The 19,661-nt window shown below is 34.7% G+C and overlaps 2 protein-coding genes and 1 long non-coding RNA gene across 5 annotated transcripts in view; 1 reads left to right on the top strand and 2 right to left on the bottom strand.

Moving 5' to 3' along the window:
* The window catches only part of LOC101744503 (uncharacterized), a 113,418-nt gene that overhangs the window by 82,798 nt on the left and 10,959 nt on the right, over positions 1 to 19,661 (bottom strand). The window lies entirely within an intron of this gene.
* Positions 1 to 19,661, top strand: part of LOC101742537 (RIB43A-like with coiled-coils protein 2) — an 87,445-nt gene that overhangs the window by 44,081 nt on the left and 23,703 nt on the right. The window lies entirely within an intron of this gene.
* LOC134200116 (uncharacterized) lies at positions 1,536 to 7,885 on the bottom strand. The gene is made up of 4 exons (XR_009974877.1): positions 3,957 to 7,885; positions 3,709 to 3,780; positions 3,133 to 3,253; positions 1,536 to 3,041 (listed from the first exon to the last, which is right to left on the bottom strand). It is a non-coding gene; the product is annotated as an uncharacterized LOC134200116 (long non-coding RNA).

Raw genomic sequence — 19,661 nt, forward strand, 5'->3', positions numbered from 1 at the left:
CCATATTATGGATTTTTAAAGCAGACGAGCATATAACCCATCATGTGGTGATTAGTCACCGTCGATCTTGGACCTGTGAGCTTAGTGCGAGTTTTTTAACGTTCTCGATAACGTAAAAGTTAGCTCATATTTGTATGGAATGGGATCGTTTGCGTACGTTTGCCGCTAGGGGCGCTGTTCCAACTGCATACAAAATTGGGTTAACTTTTACGCTATCGAGAACGTTAAGAAACTCGCACTAAGTACACAGCAATAATTCTCGACAGCTCCGGTGAGTGGACACAACGTAGCAATCATAAATACAGAGAGAGAAACTTATGGATAGCCGTGCTAAAAAAAAAAAAATTAATTAACTCATTTATCATTCAAGACCACCAATCTTTGTACTCAACGAATATAATAACAAGTCTTGTTTACTTTCCTACGTCTACGTCTAGCAAAAATATCGAAGTTCGCTTCGCATTGTAAACTAAGTTTTACGGCCATTTCCTTGAGAAACATAATCGTTTGACGTGCTTCGCGCGAAGGTCGGCCTGATAGCCTCGGTAAAACACGTTACAAGTTCAATCTTATCTATATCTTGTAGGCTAAACAATAAAGTACATATTTATGCGCTCCGTGAACTATATAATAATTATTTCGCACGGAAATAATCTTTAGATTCCAGTTGGAAACGTTTTGATTCATAATGTAGTGTTGATTTAGACTTTCTTGGTTATTTAAATTAGTATTGCTTAATTTTGATGAGTTTTTTTTGTCAATCATAAATATCGAATTGATAATGTCATTTACAGCAACAATAATCTCGGATATGAGCCGATAAAATCATTTAACAATAGCGTATTTTTAGTGTAATCTAGTTTCTTTGACAAACCTATCCTTCACTTATTAGGCATCATTATAAAAAAAAAATTAACTTGAAGTATTGTACAAGGAAGTGTAGGAGGTACTAAACACATGCTCACGAATGACTTCGTCGGATGACGTCGAATGCTAACGTGCAATATAAATCATACCCGCAAATATTATAATTTGCGTAATTCCGGGTGGCGGTACTTGCGTTGTTGATGTCTATGGGCTCCGGTAACCGCCCATCATCAGGTGGGCCCTGACCTCGTTCACCCATCAAAACAAAAAATAAAAAAAAATTGCTCAAAAATCGATAATCGTAATCGGATACTCCAAGGCTTAGATTCGCATATTGTAATACATACATTAACATAGATTATACACTTAATATATTTGAGATAGATGCGCAACTCTCATTTTTATTTTTGCTTTAGTTAGAGCCCAGGACAGCAGGCGTCGCTGCTGTCGATTATTAGTCTCCCTACCCCCCACCAGGTGGCTTTTTTAGTAATTTTAATATTTTTTATAATTAACTCTCTTTATGAAAAAATCTTATCGTTTAGAATCGCTGAAATTCCCGGTAGTACTTATGAAATATTAAAGAACGTTTGATTGTGTTCAGCATTCTAATCGATAAGACCTTTTCATACAGAGAGAAAACAGTTTTTTTAAATAAAAAGCTGTAATTCTCTGTAAGCTATTTAATTTCCCTATATTACAAACCATTTACTGTTAAAAGATAGTATGAACGTACAATTGTATAAAATTTCGAATAACAATAACTCCTCTAGATTAATCCTACTAGAGTACTTAATAACATTAAATCGAAAGTTATCTAAAAGTTAATTAAGTCTAGATAATCAAATCATTCAATGTCACTTAAGTCATTTGTGCGAAATATAAACATGTCAGCTTTCCATTACAAACATAGTAGACAATTTGAATTAAATTTAATAAATTTGTTTCTTAACTATAGCAGTTCTTGCTTAAAGTTGATCGTGACAGATCATGACCTTGTATGAAAATATTACATCTATAAACACTACCTATGCTTCGTCATACAATAATTGTCATTTATACTAGCATTGTAGAGATAATACACACACTAAAGTGAATACTAAATTATTCTTAGCATTCTTATAAACATTTAGAAATTTAAGAAACGATTAACCCACAATCATATTCATAACATGTGACATTTTGTTCTGCACAAACGTTTTATTACATGATTTGAAAAACAAAAAATGTTTAAAAAATGTAATGATGATTTAAAGTACTCTTAAATATTGATAGTTTGTACTTAATGACGCTTATAGTAATCTTAGACATGATTACATTAGTTATACTTTTATTCCCTATCTAAATTATTTCTATTCTGACGTTTCTGATGCTTTAGCTTTGGTAATACTAGATGAAACAAACAGCAGATTGAAAGAAAATCATCTTAAAGTTATTTACATTCATTACAAACCATTAGTTTACATTTTGTTACAAAAGAAACTGGTGTTCGTTACATGCAAATGAATTGTAAACATACACATGCAAACATAAAATGTAAATTTATCTTTTAATCCAAATTAAATGTACACTAATATTACATCGAAATAATAGAAAGGGTTTCGAAAATTTTTATTGCACTCAACAGCAGACGAGCACGCAACCCGGCCCATGATAAGTGGTCACCAGTGCTTATAAACTTCAGCAGTGCCATAGGGGTTGCTGTCTATCACTTAAGTTTTAATAAATTATTAATATACTCAGTCACAAGCATATTGATTTCACATAATGAAAATGTAAGAAACATAATCATGTTTGGGCATTTTCATTTATATCTACTCATACAGAAAACACAACTTAGCAAATATATTCCACAGTTAATCTAAATAATTGCAAATAATGCTTTTAAAGACCGTTGACTTTTGATCATTAATTAAAATCATCTTCTCGTAGAATTTACAAAAGGTTATTTACAAAAATTTATATCAGTATTTTCATATATTACTAACTTACTAATTACAACTATTCAAACGTAATACTATAACTATAAGAACTAAACAACCTATTTTAAAACAAAATTGGCATCAATTTAGTTCTTATGAACTATTTCAATTATTAATTTATCAATTATAAACATATTTAAAAAAATTAAGATCCCTTGAGAGTTCACGTTCCTTGCTGAATCAGTTTCTCTTCTGAAACGGAGAAACAAAGTATCTTAAGTATGTAACAAATATTGAAAAAATACGACCATGAAAAATTTAGTGTTAATGTAATCTTACTTACAAATTAATATATTACATAACACGTTCTGGTTCAAATATAGTGCATCAATCTTTTCATGTTTCAGACATTTTAGTGCTCCTTATAATTTTTCCATAAAATTTTGTCATTATCAAACCTTTGTCTACAAAAATAAAAACATTATTTTATATTGGGTAGAAGGATGAACGTGGTCACAGGCCACTTGGTGTAACTTAGTTATCAAACACCAGGAAACAAAACGTGAATGCCATCATCTACATTGGATGTGAGATCAATTGTGCTGTATTTTATTTAAACAGGAAAGCATGACTGATTGATCATTCCAAAAAACTAGTTCGGGCCCACTTGACAATAAGCATATAATACGCTGAGTTGCAAAACATAAATACTTCCACCCACTCGAGACAATTTTATTATCTGAGGTGTGTGTGTGATAGTAGGAGACTTAATACCGACTGTTTTGATCAAAACTTAACATATATCATAGCTAGGCAGCAGAAATAGGAAGGACCATTAGTTGGTGCTAATTCATTTAATTATATTATGAATAATAATTCTGTTAGCAAATAATATACCGGGAAAATAGTGTAAACTCACCGTTATCAAGGCATCCGAAATAGCATTTCATTTTCGATCTTCGAGGCATGCTGATTTTTAATAATAAACATTCTGTAAGAAATGAAAATAGTTACACAGTCTTACGAAACGCTAACGAAGAAAAAAGTATTGGAGCCAAGTTATGTCTAAAGAGAATTCAAAACAGAGTTTCTCAATGTCTAATCGTCTAATATTCTCATAAAGCTAAAAGTTGCTCTAAATTAATACTACAACGTAAAATAACTCACACCAAGACCAAAAAAAAAACGATTTAAAAAATTAAATCGTTACGACATTTTGAAAACTTTTTTTTTTTTTTGAGATTGTTTTACGGCCCTGGAATTTTGAAAACTTCAAAGCAGTGTTTCCACTTACGTTTTTTTTAACACATTTTACCCTAGTTTCTTTTGAATTTACCCTAAAATTTCCTAGACAACTTTCATAAATCCTTTATATAGAAAGCGTAAATAAAATACAGAAAATAAACCACAGCATATTATTTAATGTAGGTATATATAATATAAACGCCCCCAGAAGATCATAGATCTATAGGATTAGAATTTTCAAGGAAGTCGACGCATTGCTTTTATATTCTTTTGCTGCACAACCTAACACTGTTCGGTTCTAAAATTGAGCAATTGTTTGCTGGCAAAGTTGGGAACTTTCTATGAAGCAAGCCGTTCAGGGTTTCATTAGAAAGCCTGTTTCTTTTGTCAGTTTTTAAATTTGAGAACACTGAATAATCTTTCCACCTCAGTCTTTGAAGAAGGAACTGCTAGCAAAAGTGAAATGACAATTACAAGGTTTTCGTAAATGAAATTACCATGATAATCTTTCATGGTACATGAAGTACCTGTATATTACAATACAAGTAAGTTCTGGTGACATCAACGAAAATAGGTAAATAAAAATTTGGCGGATTATACTTATTGGGATTCTGGGGAATCCCTAAGAAAAAGCAGTGGCTTAATCTATGATTTACTTTACTAGAGGGTTACTGTTGAATCAAACCTTTATAGTTTTTATACACAACTCTGTTTTATTCTTTTACTTGTCAACTCGACTTAATGTCATTCTCTCTCCATAAAATAAAATGTTCATTGTTTTACTTTAATTATCGTTTATTTTAAAATTCACAACAGTTACTAGTATAGGCTTTGCTTTTTACCCCGAAATATCCTAAATCCTGGTATTTTTTAAATTGTCTTTATCATCCAAAATATCAGCTATTTTTCCCTAAAAAAGGGAGAATTCCCTAAAAGTGGAAGCACTGCTTCAAAGTACGCTACATTTTTTATTGAGTCAGAACTCATATCTGCCATCTAGTGAGTTTATTAGATCATTAATGCCTAAAAGTTACAAAAATGACGTCGCCACAGGAGTAAGATGACGCTAGTTGTATGTTATTTTCCTTTGTATGGGAGTTGCACCCCCCTGTACATTAATATTACTGTTACTTTTTCCCTTCGTTTTTGGCATTTCGAAAAATAAAACATTCAGCTAATCTATATATTAATACGTGAAGCAAAAACTTTGTACCCCTTTTTACGACAATTGCGCGGACGGAGGAGAATGAAATTTCCCACACTTATAGAGAACGTAGAGAAGAAGTGCAGAACTCTAATATTTTTTTTAAATTGTGCATTAAAAATACATTAAATCGATAGAGAAAACATTACACACACTACCATGTATTTGACACAACACATACGTATAAATATACCTACTCTTTGTATATTGTCAATTGTGAAACTTTTGTTATTCTTTAAAGTCTGTGGTCAAATTGAGAATAGATTAATATTGTTTTTCTTTAATATTATTTATTTATAGTGAAATTTTGGCGAAATCTATATTATTATAGAAGTATAATAGTGCTTGATAATAGAACCATAATAATGTTTAAACTTTTAATTTCAATTAATTATAGTTGAATTTCGACTGCTGCGCGACCACTAGTTAATAAATAATACTCAGCTCGGATGACAGATAGAAGAGAAAATCGTCGCAATTGTTTTATCTGTGCCTATTTAAATATGCAAAGCTATTTATTTCTACACAATCAATGTTTGATAAGTGGAATGTTAAACATAAAGGGTTATTTATACCTGTTACAATAGACACAACATTTGGTTCTCTGGTTTGTGATCTGACGTATCAAATCGTATCGTAGTTTATGAACCAGAAAATGAGACAAGCGTCTTTTTCGCGCGAAAATGCAACGTGTTTAATTTAAATTTTTTCATGTCCAGTACTAAATAATACAAGAACAGTTGGAGGAAAAAGGCGTCAAAACAATTACACTTTGTAAATTGCAAAAAAATATATATATGTAAACAACAATTCTAACAGCAATATCGCTAATATCTAATGTATTATACTGGCAATAACATATTTTTTTTAATGAAACCGGTTATCGCATGGCAACGGTATCAACCTATAAGTTCTAACGTTGAGTCATTACGTGCCCTTATTTGTTTTGGCTTTGAACTTCAGTTTCCGGGTTTGTGTTAAATAAAAAAAAATTATATGTTTGCGAAATACTAATGTTATCTCATCAAATAATCATATAATGTCGCAAAAATTTAAGATAAACGCCATATTGGCTTGTTCTTCTTTGGGGACGGCGGACCGAGTTGTTTTTATTTTTTACTAGCTTTTACACGCAGCTTCTCCCACGTGATCAAGGAAAATTGTCAGTGAAGTTTCCCGTGGGACTGACAGTTTGGGATAAAAGGTAACCAAGTACTCTTCCAACCTAATACTATCATTGTAAAAAATCATGTCAGTATATTGCTTCTTTACTTCGCTACAGAAGAACAGATAAGCAGACTTATTGGTAGGACCTCTTGTGAGTCCGCGCGGGTAGGTACCACCGCCCTGTCTATTTCTGCCGTGAAGCAGTAATGCGTTTCGGTCTGAAGGGTAGGGCAGCCGTTATAACTATACTGAGATCTTAGAACTTATATCTCAAGGTGGGTGGCGCATTTACGTTGTAGATGTCTATGGGCTCCAGTAGCCACTTAATACCCGGTGGGCTATGAGCTCATCCATCCATCTAAGCAATAAAAAAAACCTTAAACCATTAAGTATGGATTATTATTAATATTTTTTAGTTAAAGAACGTCTTGGCGTTCTCAGAACAATATTATGTCACTCAATCGAAACACCCGTCAGCTTCCCAACTTCCAATAAAAGCATAAGTAGCGGAACGCCGGAATGTTAACTATCAATAACAATTTATTCAGACGACTACAACCAACAATGGTATGTACCATCAATTTCGTGAGATTTTTTCGTCTTTCTCTCGACTTATCTTGTAAGAATTTTTGTTCCCTTGGATGTATAAAGTAAACTAGACGATGACCGAGCTTTGCTCGGTTTTTTTTTTGGATAACGCCATCTTGTTGTGTCTTTAAAGCGGTTAGTTGCCCTCAATTAAGAAAAATAGTATTATTATTCGCCAATAGATGTCGGGAAGAGTTGATTATTGAAAACACACACGAATAAAACAACATTTTATACTCGTATTTTATATACGTATACTCAATTTTATGAAAATCGTTGGAGCCGTTTCCGAGATTCAGATTATATTTATATATATTAATATACAAAAATTGCTCGTTTAAAGGTATAAGATAAGATACTCCGTGACACACAATAGTTTAATTCACAGGAGGCTTTATAAGAATACTCAATTACTCAATACTCAAACTACGTATTGCTATCAAGCTTGGCTCTTCAGGCACCGGTCACCGTTCTCGTCGAACTCGTAAAACGAATGCGCATGCGCTTTAAAGGCGATGATGTCATAAACTGCACTGTGTATCCATTTTTATTATTCAATACCACCCCCCACTACTAACCACATCGGAAAGCTTTATAACTTCTGTGAACGGATTTTAAAAAGCCAACATACATAGTGTGACGTGTAACCTAACCCATGCATCAGCCCGCTCAGTTTCTCGCCGGATCTTCTCAGCGGGTCGCGATTCCGATCCGGTAGTAGATTCATTGGCGAAGCAATTGCTCTTGAGTTGTCAGGTCTCCTTCGGAGGCGCTCGAGCAGCTGTCATCAAATCCCACCCCTTTTGGTAGAGCCTCTGCTCGCCCACCTGTCCTGGTGAAACTAGAAAGGTCTCCGGGCCACCAGTAATCTTTCAGTCCTTTACGGTAGGCAGCGGCTTGGCTCTGCCCCTGGCATTGCTGAAGTCCATGGGCGACGGTAACCACTCACCCTCAGGTGGGCCGTATGCTCGTCTGCCTACAAGGGCAATAAAAAAAAAAAGAAAAAAGTCATAAACAAAAACATATTATTTTGTTTCCAAATCGATAAAGGCAAATAACATTCATACTACTACTAAACGTATTATCCCGATTTGACGACACTACCGAAGTAGGAGAGGTGACGTCCCTAATCTCACTCTAATTTTTACGTCACCAAGAAATTAAAATTACAAAAAAAACCGAGATCAAATTGCGATGTTTTTAATTTACGAATCGCGTAACCATACGACGATTAAAAAAAAGAGATAAATATATATAACTGTTTCTTATAACGCTAAAATACAAGAAAACACATTCGACATATTTTATCAGTTCCCATCAATAGTTCATGAGCTATTCGCTGTGTTCCGCGATCTCGGAATTACCAGACGATTAATCTGGTCGTGGAACGGAGCGCTGTCATGCCAACTGACTGTCAACAAGACTCGACGTATTATTACAATTTATTTCATTAGGAATTTTATGACCTGGTAACTAAGACCTTTAAGTCATGTCTTATTTTAATTTATATTCTTATTTTTATGAAAAATGATAATATGGAGTGAAATGAAATGAGATGATATGGAATGAAATATAATCTCAGTAAAATGGTGGTGATTTACTGAGATTTTTTCATTAGACTTTTTGGAGGATCCCGAGAAGTTATGTCCAGCGGCTTTGTTTCATTTTTCCACATTTGTGCACTTTCACAGATATTAAACAGTTAATAAACCACCGTTATTACACATTTAAACCTGAAAAAACACTAAATAGACAAAATAAAACAAATCACAAAACTTCACTCCTCGCGTTCCCGCCAAAAATTCTTATTACAATTTGAATTAGATGCCTTCGTCGAATAGTAAATGTATTATCGAAAGCATTGTGCCCTCGAACTTGAATACTGAAATTATTATTACCCTGAACTTGTGTACAGAAACAAAAAACGTCGACACATTAGTCAACTGTCAATCATGGTGACCAGTTCGTTGACCTTTTTAACGACAAGCGAAAATAGCATCATCATTGGTTCATGTTACTTGATTAGTCTTCTATTATATAACTACTAGAGGTCCCGCAGTAGTCGAAATTCGACTATAATTAATTGGAATTGTAAGTTTGTACACTATTATGATTGTATTTTATACTTCTATAATCACAAATAAAATATTAACAAAGATAAACAATATTTAATTTCAAATTGACAACAGACGTCAAGAACAAAAGTATGACAATAAATAGTATGCATGCGTGTGTGCGTCAAATACATGGTATGTAGTGTGTGTAATGTTTTCTTTATTGATTTAATGTATCTTTTATGCATTATTTAAAAAAAAATATTAGCATTGTGCACTTCTTCTCTATATTCTCTATAAGTGTGGAAAATTTCATACTCCTCCGTCCGCGCAATTTTCGTAAAAAGAGATACAAAGTTTTTGCTTCACGTATTAATATATAGATACTATTGCTTAATTGTATATTATATTATGATATGATATTTACGACGTTGTACTTATGTAGATGTATGAATGCTGCGTGTTTTGTGAATGCATTTAATGTTTTATATCTCTACACTACCTTCGATTGACCAGCAGAACATTGTTCAGACATTAATCCCGCCAATGTACCCAATTGGATTTAAGGTTATACAAGTAAATAAAGCTTTAAAAATTATCTTAAATTAGTACATTTCTTTTAACTAGTGACCCCGCAGTAGTCGAGATTCGACTATAATTAATTGAAATTATAAGTTTAAGCATTATTAAGGTTCTATTGTCAAACACTATTATATTTCGATAATATAATCACAGTATTCGCCAAAACTGCACTATAGATCAATACTATTAAAGACAAATAATATTAATATATTTTCAATTCGACCACAGACTTTAAACAATAAGAAAAGTTTCCCAATTGGCAGTAAACAAAGAGTATATTTTCATGTATGTGTTGTGTCAAATATATGGCAGTGTGTGTAATGTTTTCTTTATTGATTTAAAGTATCTATTATGCTTTATTTTTAAAAAATAATAGCATTGTGCACTCCTTCTCTATATTCTCTATAGGTGTTACAAATTTCCATACTCCTCCGTACGCGCAATTTTCGTAAAAAGGGGTACAAAGTATTTGCTTTACATATTAATATATAAGTAGATAATGTCTCCGTAGGTTGATTACACTGTGGCTCGTGTTCTGACAAATGGCAATGATGTTTTGTGGGTTTTATTTGATGTAATCGAGATAATTGGAATAGGTGTAACGCGGAGCAGTAATGGATTCGGATCTACGGGTTAGAATAGTTCTAATTCATTTGTGACTATTGCTATATTATATACGAGCCTACAACAAGACGGATCGCAAGTGGGATCTATGTCAAAAATATTTCCTCAACGAACCACACTGAAGGATTCATCAAAGAAAACCTTATCTGTTTATTCAGTGTTATTTTGAATACAGAGCACAAAGGGAAACTTTGTATGCTCCGGTATCTGTCGACGCGATCTTGGCGTTCACACAAGAATACATAGACACGAATAGATTTATTAAGATTAAGCTAGAATAGTATGAATTAATTTACGTTGCACGGGAGCGAATTTTTATGAGAACTTTTCTTTTGAAATACTAACCACTACTATGTATTGGCTGGCGGCGCAAGTTGCGCTTTCCTTTGACGGCTTTTATGACAAACGCTTCCATCCTCAACGAGCTAAAAGTTGACCCCAGAGGCTGTCCACCATATGCCTATATAGAGTGCTCCAGTATTTTGGATATAGCAAGAAAACCCTCTGGCAAATTGGAGAGACTCATAGTGATGGGTAAAATGGATGGAAGACGATCCAGAATCCAAAAAAGATGGAGTGACCAAGTGTCCGAGCACGAGACTGAGCGACGCACTTCACTACGCCACTGACCGACATAAATGGCTACGAATTAGTACGAATCACAAAAAAAGTCACAGGCGGACGCATCACGATACTCGATGAGCGATCGAATGAGGAAGGAGGACTACGTATTGACTTGAGACTGGGTGACTTAGGTACTGTTGGACGACTGCTGTAGTGGCCATCCTGCTCGTCACGCCAGAAATGCACCAGAAATAGCAGCACTTCGATACCCACCCGTGCGGGCTCCATGGATATCACATCACGTAAATATAATACATTTCTAAATGCCGGTGTATTGTTTTTTTTGCCTACTTAACTGCCAGTGACCTCGAGGGGCTATTCGTGTATCACCATGGCTGTGGGCGAACTCATAGGGTCTCATCTTGCTCGTAGCAAGAGCACTGCTTCGATGAATCTACACCGGATCGGAATCGCGTCGCGTCTTTACTGGTGGTAGACCTCTTGTGAGTCCGCGCGGGTAGGTACCACCGCCCTGCCTATTTTTGCCATGAAGCAGTAATGCGTTTCGGTTTGAAGGGTGAGGCAGCCGTTGTAGCTATACTTGAGACCTTAGAACTTATAATATGTCAAAGTGGGTGGCGCATTTACGTTGTGGATGTCTATGGGCTCCAGTAACCACTTAACACCAGGTGGGCTGTGAGGAAAACCATTTAATAAACAAAACTTACCCTAGATAAAAGCTACCATTTATGTGGCGTAGATATGCATTGAAAATTTACAGGAGAACAATGTATGGTTTAAAATTTGGAAAAATACCATAACAAAAAACAACTTCCTCGGCTATGTGTATAAGGTAAACTTAATTGAAGTTCAATTAAAAAACATCGAATTATTGATGCTAATACCAAATAAAACGAACCCTTAATTACAAAGATAAATGTCGCGTATTAAGCGAAATGCCGCTTAAACCAAATAAACCTCTTGAGAAAATGACAATAATGCAGGTTCGTACTGTATTGTCTTGAGGTCAGATGTAGTATAATAACACTTAAAAAAAGCCCGGGATTAAATTATAAAGCTATAATAGTGTTAATTTTGTTTACGACTCAAGACACCAAAGAAAATAATGTGTGTCGGTAAGATAAATTTACTTCCCAATTGCAACTACCTACTATTATTTTTTTTATTGCTTAGATGGGTGGACTAGCTCACAGCCCACCTGGTGTTAGGTGGTTACTGAAGCCCATAGACATTACATCTACAATATAATGTGCCACCCACCTTGAAATATAAGTTCTAAAGTCTCAGTATAGTTACAACGGCTGCCCCGCCCTTCAAACCAAAACGCATTACTGCTTCACGGCAGAAAAATAGGCAGGGTGGTGGTACCTACCCGCACGGACTCACAAGAGGTCCTTACTATTACTACTACTACTACTACTACTACTACTACTACTACTACTACTACTACTACTACTACTACTTTATCAATACCTTTGGTTGACTGGAAGATAATTTTTGGGTGATTAAGCATGGTTTTTAATAAATTACGTACATATAAATAGATAAATATAACCTCGATGGCAAATTAAATTTCAATTTTGTTTGGCCAATCGCTTTTTTGCGCGTCTGTACTTTTTTAGATATGAAAATAACATGTTTATTTTTGATGTTATAGTTTTTGTGTGAATGTAAGAAGCGAGGGTCAATGCTCTCTCTGGCGGCAGGCTGTCTGGCAAGAACTGACTTCATTACAGCTCCATATTAAGTAAGCTTAATGTATTGAAGCGGAATCATTTAAATAAAATCTATATATATAAAAATGAATTGCTGTTCGTTAGTCTCGCTAAAACTCGAGAACGGCTAGACCGATTTGGCTAACTTTGGTCTTGAATTATTCGTGGAAGCCCAGAGAAGGTTTAAAAGTTTGAAAAAATATGAAAATGCTCGAAATTATATGAAAACAAACAATTTTGTTTTCCCTTTGATGTATCCCCCGTCAGACGGATTCCTTTTGTTTGTTTTAAGTTTATTTTATACAAAAGTTTAGGTTTTTTATTTATCGATTGAGGCACTACGAAGTCTGCCGGGTCAGCTAGTAATATCATAAAATCTACATCGGTTTTAGCGGATGTTCCGTTATAACTACTGAACCATGCATCCGATTGACTTCAAACTTGGTATCCATGTAGAAAATACATGTACATAAGGCTAATATTTATACGAGTGTTGAACTCCCTAATAATAATAATGACAATAAATAATAATGTTAATTTTAAATGTCCAGCGAAGCGGGCGACTACGGCTAGTTTCTTATAAGATAAAATATCCAGAAACGAAACGAATTGACGTGTGTATGCTTCAAACAGATGAATTTAAATGTAAATTTTCATCAACCAATTTTAATAACATGTGATATGTCCAAAAAAAAATGACAAACAAAAAAGTGTTTCATTAATCTTCATTGAAGTCCATTGAACTTGGCGTCGAGCTGTCTGTGCCATTTAATCATTTACGTTACTTTTTTTGCCGACTAAATAGCGTGCGGTAATTAAAATGACGCACCCCGATGGGTGTAGGATTTCAATGCCGAAAACCGAAAGGTTAACGACCCCTGTATGGACATCCCGTACCAAAATACACGTAACGTTCTCTTTTAGCTACAACAGGCAAATGATCTTACAATTAATCTGATTTTAACGGGTCACTGGGACCCACAAGATAAACCTCGGGATCCGCACGGGTAGGTAGCACAACCCTGCCTATTTCTGCCGTGAAGCAGTAATGCGTTTCGGTTTGAAGGGCGGGGCAACCGTTGTAACTATACTTGAGACCTTAGAACTTATATCTCAAAGTGGGTGGCGCATTTACGTTGTAGATGTCCGTGGACTCCAGTAACCACTTAACACCAGGTGGACTGTGAGCTCGTCAACCCACCTAAGCAACAAAAATAAGATGTGTGGTGTCGTGGGACACCGGATAGGAACGAAGTTCCCAATTATAAAAATATTAATTTAAAGTTCTATTCGAGGTATGAAGAAAGAGAGAGAGAGACAGACAAACAGACAGACAGAGAAACATGCGACGCCGCACAGCTTACAATAGCTTACTATAGCAAAAAGCGTCGTGACAACTTTTCGTAAGAATTTATAGCAAAAAGTGTCGTGACAACTTTTCGTGAGAATTTTTTCCGTCTAGCCCCCTTTCACAACGCGCGATAAGGAACTTCGTTCCAAAAATGTTTTGGAAAAATGTATTTTTATTCTCTGCACCCAAACCTTCTTGCTTCGTTTGGCAAACGAATCCATTTGCACACAGTTGACAGATATTCAAATTTCTTCAATTGGCAGTTTTAAAAATATTGGCATTTCGTTTTTATTTCACACGTAACGCTACGAAGAAAACTGTAAAGCTTATGAAACTAGGTATTAAGTAATCTATAAAGTTAAAACTGTAAAATCGCCTTGTAACGCTTACGACCTGCACAATATGCACGATAAATATTTATCAGTTCGTACTTGTATCACGGAGATACGTTGGGATGCGTCTGAATGTTTGAGTATTTAACGTCGAATCCTGAATTGGACAAAAATGTAGACGGAGCAGATGAGATGCAATGATGATTTCGGCAGAGCGTGGTGTGAATGAACTGGATGAGTTTAGCTCAAGTGTTATGCATCCAAGAAACGGCAAATGAATGGAATGTCCAGCATTTTTTGGCTCTAGATTAAACAAGGAGAAAAGTCTTTAATGTACTTTAAAAAAATATCGCTTCGATGAAATAATCTTTTCCTAAATTGAATTTATAGCGGGTTTTTTTTCTAGAAAATATTATCCGTATACATATTATCCTTTTTTAATTTAATAAAAACCATTATGTGATGTCACAAAAAATCGACCCTCATAATAGGCTTGGTGACGTCTTTATATCCACAAAAAATATCATTAATCAATCAATCATGCAACAAGAACTTGTTGTAGTCAGTAGCAATCACAGAACACAAGATATTTGACAGATGCCTGAATCTCGTTAATTACATTTTCAAGATAATCTTGCATATATTATACAAGTTCCGAACAACAACATTCGGACCGTCGGTGTACCGAGCAATATCACCCGCTGATATTACTTTATACACTTTCAGTGTCGGACACTATTGGTTACCTTCAACATACATACGTGCCATTATTTCCGTAACAACTACTATCACAAGTTAGTTGAACAACTAGTATCGTAATTACACTGATTCGTAACAATCGTGAGGGTATTGGCCCACGTATGTAATCAAAGGGGAGAGGGGGGTTGGGGGGCTTCTCACAATGACGAACAACCATGTACGGGACAATGTGCGCCCGTATTTGTATGGTGTAATGTTACAATTCAATGATTATCTTAACAGCAGAGATATTGGATTACAAAAAAAAATTGTAATTCGTAGAATACGAAAAAACGTACAGTAATTGAGTACAAACAGAGTTTATTTCCCGGTATATTATTGAAAAAGATATATATATTTTTTTTTATTGCTTAGATGGGTGGACGAGCTCACAGCCCACCTGGTGTTAAGTGGTTACTGGAGCCCATAGACATCTACAACGTAAATGCGCCACCCACCTTGAGATATCATTTCTAAGGTCTCAGTATAGTTACAACGGCTACCCCACCCTTCAAACCGAAACGCATTACTGCTTCACTGCTTCATAATATTTTAAATAAAGTAAACTGGATTGCTGTTTGGAATATCGATGATAAGCTTTTTTTTGGTTAATTTAGTGTTTCTTCAAGTTTACATGCGTGATAATAGTGGCTTAAAAACTGTTTATATTTATTTAATAAGCAATTTTTAATTAGCAAAATTTAATTTAATTACTTAGCAAAATTAAAAAAAAGCAATATTTTTTATTAAAATAAAGCTATTTCATACAGTCAGTGTTAGAAATTCTCTCACGTTGACTCCATGAGCTCATTTATCGGTTCGTGACTAGTTGGAATAGTCCCTTAGGCGACCAATGATTAGGTGAAGATAAAAATCCAAATATTACGGGATTCATAGCCTATGGCATCATTTGGCATGACCTCTAAAACTAGAGACGTGAAGTCTAAGCCCTAATGATATAACGGTTGTTGAAAATTAAAAGGTTGCTACCACCTAACTACCGACCTCAATATACGATACACTAAAAATGAACACAATTTGCCTTAACTAATAAAGTCAACAAACCAAGTGTGGGGCATGCAACAAAATATGCATGAATCAGGGTAACAAAAGATTTTCAAACTATTTTTAAAATATTCTTGTTTTGTTACTTACTGCAAAAACAAAAGTCCAATAACCTCAGAGAACAAGAATTTGTGCCACTATCGATTTTTTAAAATATATTTTGTAACATGAATGTTCAGTTACTATAGCAATTAAGTTTAGGGAAATGTTGCCAATTTTTTAAACACTTTCAAACAAAACGGGAAATATTACATTTCAAACTATATTTTTGGCTTAAATACGATACGAGAAACCTATTAAAATCTTTCGGACGACAACCTATGCCCTAGTTTTTGTACAGACATAATTAACAAATTTATTTTTTTACATCTAAAAACACACAGCTATTATTAACTACTATTTATCTATTCGACTTAGCGAATGGATTTTTCTAAGGTTAATTTTTTTTTTCTTTTGGTTTGTTTCGAATTATTAATCGTATTTCCTTATCTTTGATCTGAAGTTCTAGTTTCCCGATTTAGCTTTGCCGTCAAAACATGGCGGTGAAGATTTAGGGCCACAGAAAACGGCCGCCTGTTTACGAAAATTCGAACAAAGAAACATGTCACGAAGGAAGTTGGACGATCTTAACTTTTATTTTTATTCACATAAGAAACAATTTGGATTAAACACATCAAACGCGAAGAAACAGTTTTAATTTTCTTTTAGTTGTGACTGTCGGGAATCAGCTTTCAGATAATGTTCTTATTCTTCTAAAGTTAAATATCTTCAAGAATAGACCTCAAAAGGACATGACTTTAATTAAAAATGAAAAACAAACAATCATCCAAGACGAAGAAGAATACGAGAAGCAAAAATGGATCTCTACTGACAGCTAACTATTTAGTTTTCACTATAGTGTTATACGAAGCTTCAAATATCTGGATCAATCCATTTGAGCGATATTTTTCACCGCTTTTATAAAACGCATGAAGAGTATTCAGCATAGTAATAATTATATTGATTATTATGATAAACTAGCTGACCCGGCAGACTTCGTAGTGTCTCAATCGATAAATAAAATCGTTATTTTTATTTTTAATTCCGAGCATTTTCTTATTTATCTCCTTTTAAACCTTCTCTGGACTCCCACAAATAATTTAAGACCAAAATTAACCAAATCGGTCCAGCCGTTCTCGAGTTTAAGCGAGACTAACGAACAGCATTTCATTTATATATATAGAGATTATGAAACAGTCTATAAGGAGCTATTTCAAGATCACCAATGTTAATACTTCAACATGTTCTGTTGAAAACGTTTCACTATATTCTATGGAAAGTGACAGTACGTGGAACCCTAGGCTCTACCGTGACCTTGTGTTCTGAATCGAAGATTTTGTGATCGTTAAGGTCTACCGGCTTAAAGAACCCGATTGGCAAATTTATATCAACTTAAGTGCCAATATCAAATCATATTAAATGCATCATTGATTCCAATATAGCTATTCTTGAAAAGAAATGAGCTCATGTTCTCTTCAAGACCTAAAACAACAAATATCCCAACCTCATATTAATTGGATCACAGGAGGCGAAAATGTCCTTTATAAATATTGGAGCACATACATTGTCATTACCAACCGCCTTTCTATCGGTGCTTGCGACATTTGCAAAGGACACTTCAAGATCATTTCCTGACGCAATAATTACGTTAGGTGCCTTTAATACAAAATTTATAGATTTCTTGTTGAAACAACCGTCAATGAAACAGTCAAACGACAATTAGTCGCTTTAACTTTTATTATCGAGTATATGGATGACGTTTCTAAATCGGAAAATCATGTTTTTATTGCCATAGCGGGATCATTTAAACATATTTGATCCGGTGAACAATATCGCTTGTTCAGGTAACGACTTAACACCAGTAACTTTGAGACACGAGGTAACGAATCCCCAATTGAATCAAATTCAAACGGCTATTCAAGCTCAAACATATAAATGGTATCAACTTTTGCGGGCTTATAGCAACGCTCCAGTGTTTTGTTATACAATGTAACAAGCTGGAATATCACTACTGGAGAGGAAGCTGATGTAGCTTGACGAAGCTAGCGAAGGTAGTTCTTTTGACGTTCAACAAGTATGTACTTTCATTTATGTTGAATAAAAAAAAAAAAAAAAAAAGCTAAGTTCTACAGGCAACAGCTGTTTAATTACCAAACTCTCAACACGTCAATGAAAAAATTAAATACGATTACAACACTAAATACTGCTTTAAAATACGCATTCAATTGAATACATCAAGAAAATAACGATTTCTCCATTTCATTAGAAACTCCACAATTATATTATTACGAAATCATAAAAGAGTGTTTGCCAATTACATTCGATTGTACGGAATGAAAAGTCCACGCGCTATAAGTTTCGTAAGAACGAATGTTTTATTAAAGAAAATTGTTTGTATTGAGGAGTGTTACGGAGCGAAAAGGTTTGTTATGAATCATCATTACATGTAATAGCTCGTGTCCGTAGCGTGGGAAGCGAGGTTAGCTACTACAGCACCGGGTTATAGCTGAATTAGTTTGGCTTATTTAAAATTATTCAGCATTCTACATTCAATAGAACAATTTAAGGTTATTTCTTGTTTTATCCTTGGCGAAAATATGTACTATGCCTATTAAATGATTTTGCGGTAGACTACGACTTGACTGTGCCCCTGACATTGCTGACGTCGATGAGCTACGGTAACCACTCACCATCAGATGGGTCGTATGCTCGCCTGCCTACAAGAGCAATAAAAAAATCCAAGAAATCTTGTATTGTAAAGAATGTTTGGACCTAATCGGGTGGTCTATCGAGCCAAGTAAATAAAGTGTAATTCAACTTTAAATTTCAAAGACTTGATATGTCCTACGCGGGCGTGATATGGACATCGATAAGGGCTTATCATCGAGCGGGCTTCTAACCCTTGTATGCATCTAAGGTATTCAAGTAATCTATAAAAAACTCTTACATGTTTGTAGCTTTATTAAAACCATTCTCTATTGTTTTTGTTTCTATAATATTTATTAAATATATTTTTTACTTACATATAATTGTTATTAATTATTTAAAGAAGAAAGGCAAAAATAACGGATATAATAAGCCGTATAGCAAAACTAAAATGGAGTTGGATAGGACATATTATGCCCGTTGCAAAAAAATAAATGGAGCAAACAAGTAACTTTATAGTGTCCCAGAGAGGACATCAGAAGACAGGGGCGTCCCATGACAAGATGGAGTGACGATATACGTCTAGGGGTAGTCCTAGGACCATACTGGACCAGAATTGCAGACCGAGCTCAATGGAGAGAGCTGGAGGAGGTCTATGCCAAGAGCCACGCCGAATTGCAATATGTATTATAAGAAATAAAATGTATAAATCCAAAAATGTTTTTTTTATTGCTTAGATGGGTGGACGAGCTCACAGCCCATCTGGTGTTAAGTGGTTACTGGAGCCCATAGACTTCCACAACGTAAATGCGCCACCCACCTTGAGATATAAGTTCTAAGATCTCAGTATAGTTACAACGGCTACCCCACTCTTCAAACCGAAACGCATTACTGCTTCACGGCAGAAATAAGCAGGGTGGTGGTACCTACCCGTGCT

The sequence above is a fragment of the Bombyx mori genome, chromosome 14, assembly GCF_030269925.1.
Source record: "Bombyx mori chromosome 14, ASM3026992v2".
In the NCBI taxonomy this organism is placed as follows: domain Eukaryota; kingdom Metazoa; phylum Arthropoda; class Insecta; order Lepidoptera; family Bombycidae; genus Bombyx; species Bombyx mori.